This window comes from Leishmania donovani, chromosome 24 (genome assembly GCF_000227135.1).
Source record: "Leishmania donovani BPK282A1 complete genome, chromosome 24".
Lineage (NCBI taxonomy): Eukaryota > Euglenozoa > Kinetoplastea > Trypanosomatida > Trypanosomatidae > Leishmania > Leishmania donovani.
This window is the reverse complement of record NC_018251.1, coordinates 736,784-741,475: the sequence shown is the minus strand read 5'-3', so window position 1 is coordinate 741,475 and position 4,692 is coordinate 736,784.

Here is a 4,692-nt window from a genome sequence, read left to right as displayed (position 1 = left end):
GGCGGGCAGAGTTTGAGGCAGGGGCCGTGCTCCGATGGCTGAGTTGGCGCATCGCTGTAGCGCGTGTGCCTACGGCTGCTTTGCACCACGCGATGGGTGGCGTGTGGCACGGCGTGTGGGCACAGCGGCCTTTGACCTCACGTTGTGTGCGGCAGCGAAAAGAAAAAACGGGCAGGCGCTGCGTAGAAAAGAACAACGAAATTCAGTGGAGGTGTCTGTCCATGTGTATGTGTATGTATAGGGGATATAGGGATGTGCGCGTGTGTACTACCAGACGATGAAGAGGGGGTGAGCCTCGCTCTATCTCCCCCCTCTCTCTCTCCGTTCTCTGCTTCCGTAGTTGCACCTTGGTCGGTTGGTCGGTTTTCATTTGTTTCATCGCGAGGGATTACACGCGGCACACATACACTACTGCTTCTTCACGTTCTCTTTCCACATCCCGTTATCTGCTGCTGGCACCACCCCATCTTCCGTGTCTCCCCCTACGTGCCATTCAAGCCTCCTCCCTTCCCCTGCTGTCTCCCCTCTTTGCTTGAGGGACATACCGAATATGATGCCGTCTTCTCCCTCGTTTTCTCGACCTCTCTCACACGTATTCGTACAAGCACGCGCTCCTTTTTTACCCACCCTCACGCGTTGCCAGAAAGACGCGCACGCACACATGGCTGTGCGGCCCACGCATTTTCTTTTTGGAGGGGGTCCTCGTGCTTTGCAGACCTCTTTCTTGTGTGCTCCTTGTGTCTCTCTTGACTGTGTGTCCTCACATTTCTTTTCTGTTCCGTATCTCCTTTCTTGGCTCTCTCCTTCCCTCACCTCATCTCCCCCGCTTTCTGTTCTACCCTCTCTTCCTCTCTATCTTGTGATGCTGTGCGGAATGCTTGTGTGTGTTGCTATCTGTCATCCCGTGTTGATGCGAATTTTATTTGTGGTTCGTTTCTTTGGGTTCTCGCGGGGGCTGGCTGAGGAATATACGTGTATGTGCATGTGCATGTGCATGTGTATGTGTGCGTGTGCCTCCCCCTTTCTTTCTCTTCTCGATTTGTCATTCTGCCCCTCACCCCCTCCTCTCTCTCTTTCCATCTAGTGCCCCATGTTACTTCACCCTTGCCCACTCTCCGTCTCTTCATCTTTCCGCTACGCCCCCCCCCCACCCCTGTCTTCCCTCCTCCCGTGTACCTTTTCTCCACTGTCGTCGTTCGCTGGTTGCTTGTGTCGGTGTGCATGTGGGCTCTTGTCTCTGTTGGTGTTTTTATGTTTCTTCCCTCTCTCACCGCGCCCACTCGCTCAGACTCTACTCGCTCAGAGAGGCTTCCCTTCATCTATCCCCCCACCCCCTCCTGCCCGTGTCAACAACAGAGGGCACACACACGCACCGACATGCACACACACATTCTTCCCATAGGCGCTCCCTCTCCCCTCTCCCCTTGTGTTTTGTGCCCCCTCCCCGTCTTGTTTTATCTGCGTGTATGCGTGCGTGTGTTTTTACCTTCCTCGCTGTTGTTTCATTGACAGACATTGTTTCTTTATATCTTTGCCCTTTCCTTATATTTGATGTCTTGTGACACAAATGTGTGTTAGGTGGGTGCGTGTGCGTGTTGTTTCTCCTTTTCCCGTGTTGCTCCCCTTTTTCTTTGTGAGTTCACCCCACCACCACCACCACCTCTCTCCCCGTCTCTCTTCTTCTTCGCCTCGGCTGTGCCTGTGCTTTCTTCCCGCCCGTATACGCCTCTATCTCGATCCCTGCATCGACCAATCTGGCGATCCTTCGCTGGTGAGCTCTCGCTTCTGTACATGTGCGTCTGTGTGACAGCACTGCCCCCTGCCCCCTCTCTCTATATCTCCTCCCCCCCCCCCCTTGCATCTCCTCCCTCTTCTTTCTCTCTTTCGCCGTCTTCTCGACAGATGGATGGATCGAGGGTCCTCGCACAGAAGAAACGGCGTGACGCGCGGGGAAGAAGGGGGAGAACCAAGCGTGAGAGGATTGAGGGAATGTGGAGGAGGGGAGCAGTAGAAACAAAACAGATAGCCTAGACAATGTCACAGCGACGGTGGGCTGAGCTTCGTGGTCTTCTTCCTCTGCTGCGGCTGCTGATTACAATCTTGGACTGTTTTCAGTGCTTGCTACAGCAGCCATCGCTCTCTTTCTTTTTTTCCCTGTGTGAAGGGCTGGGAGTGGAATGTGTGTATGTATGTGTGTGCCCTTGTCCTCCTCTCCCTCTGCCGACGGCGTTGTTGCACGCCTGGTTGTTCTCTTGCTCTTTTCTCGTCTCTCCGTTTGTCTGCTTGTTCGCTTTCTTTTTTGTTGTTCGCCCTCGCCCTCCGTCATGTGTCGTAGCGGCAGTGGAAGGCACTTGGTTGGAGATGGGAGGGAGTGAGGGAGCGTGCGTATGTATATGTGTGGAATTCGGGATACGGAGAGGGGGAAGGCGGCCGTGCTACGTCCTCACGTGAGGGGGAACTTCTTCCGCACACCTCCCTCTGTGCCCTTACTCCGCCCACCTCCCCCCTTCTCTCGCCCTCCCTCCCTCCCCGCCTCACCCGGTGCGCAAACCTTACAACTCGCGTCGCTTCTCCTTTTTTGTCGATACCGCTTTCTTCTTCCACTATTTGCCCGTAAACAGTAAAGACGTGTTGCTGCAACCGCACCCACACTGAGCCACTTCCCTTCCCCTTCTTCGGCTTCATTCTCGTGTGCTACGCGTGGGTGCGTTTACTAGTGCGTGCGCGCGTTGAGTGCTGGGCTCTCTCTCCTTGGCTTGCCCTTTTTTTCTCTCCCCCTTCCCCCTCCCTCCTCCCCCTTTTCGTCGTGATCTCGTGTACCTGCCGCTTCCGCCAATATGCCTCGTTAAGTTGTTAGTGATTTGCCTTTCCTCTGTTCTTCGCCTTCTGCGTTGTATGTACATCTCTCTGCATATGCATGCGTGTGCGGGTGTGCGGTGTGCACGTCCTTTATGCTTTCGCTTGCTGAATTCTCACTTTGCTTCTTGCTCGTCTTCGCGGCTGCTCCCCCCCCCCTCCTCCCTCCCTCCCTTTTTCTTCTGTTCTCCGCTACGTTGCATACACCGACGTACACACATATGGCGACTCCCTCCCTCTCCGCTCTGTCGTCCGCCCTCCCCCGCACGACCCGACCTCTCCCCTCGTGCCACGCAAAGCATAAACAGGCAAGCGAAAGAAGAGAAAACAGTAGTGAGTGCTTCACGATGAAGCGACGCGACGCGTTTCTCAACGCTCAGCTGGAGGTGAGGCGGGGGTCAGGCAGGGCGAAGGAGTCAAGGTGGCAGTGGGAGGGGGACCTCATCGGCCGCGGCAGCGTCTGGGCCACAAGAAAAAGCGGCTGAAAGACTGGCGCAGGTTGTGCGATGCGAGAACAACGCAAAGAATTGCGAAGGCGAAGCCGAAAGGCGGGTCTTGACATGTTGGAGTGGTGTGCGGTGGTGAGAACAAAGAGGAGAGAAGAGGGGGTATGGGGAGGTGAGCAACAGTGCGATGGTGCGTCCTTCGACCCGATCATGGGTGTGCATGGATGGGCTACGTGTCTTTGATGCGCATTTCGAAGGCTGTAGCTCCTCCTACACCTTTCACGGCTCCTCCTCCTCTCTTCTTGACTTCTTCATCCCCGTTCTCGGCTCCCCGTCGTCCACCTCCTCCTCTTCGTTGGTACTTCATATTTTTTTCTGTCTGTCTACTGCAGTATCCATGGCGTTTTGTATGTGATCCTTCTCTGTTGGTTTTCCTTCGACGTTCCTCTCTCCCTCTCTTGTTATTAATTTGTGCGCGTGTGTGTGTGCTCTTGTTCCGTGTCCTCAACTTGTGCCACCCCCCCCCCCACACATACCACCGCCTTCTTGAAGTGGCCTCTCCCCCCCCCATCCCTCTCCGCTCCACGTTTCTTCATTTGTTCCTCCTACGCGTCAGAGATGATTTGAGTGAGAGAGACGACAAGGCGTGCTGCTTCCGTGGGAGATTCGCTAGGTTGGTTGAGTCGCGCGCGCACGGAGGGATGAAGGATAACAGCATGGCACTGCCTTCTCATGCTTTCTTCCTAGCTTACATAGACTCTTTCTCTGTCGCCCCCCCCACCCACCCACCCACCCAGCACCACCTCTCTCCCCTCTCTGTCTTGCGGCTATGTTTGTTTTTTTCTGGTTGGTGTTGTTGCCTCTTCATTCTCGCGGACGGTTGCCACTACGACTAGAGAAGCTCCGTCCTTTCCGTCTGTTTTTCGCCCTTTCATTCCATGCTCTCTTGCCTCCCCTCCTCCCTTCCTTGCTCTCTCTCTCTTCAGTGTTCTCCGAGTCTCTGTCTCTCCCTGTGGGACCGTTTGCCTTTTCTGTTTTCCTCCCTCCGTCCTTTGAGCTTCAGCCTCTCTCCTCCCTGATTCCCTATCAGCGCGTGTGTGTACTTGTTTCTCGTGCTCCTTTTCTGTGGTGCCTACTCCCATGATGGCGTATCTCGCGTTGTGTATACGCCCCCTCTGTCTCTCCCCCCTCCTCCCCGCTCCTCTCTGTCTTCCCCTCTTAAGCGCTTACAAGAACAAAAAAATGTCGACGTGTCTCGTGTCTTTGGTTTGGTGTGTTTCTCCCTTCTTCCCCTCCTCCCCCTTTTTGGTTGGTTTGTTGCGCTTCTTTCGGTCTCTCCCCACGCACACTTCTCGTGTGTGTGTGTGTGGGGGGGGGGGGGGGGGGGGGG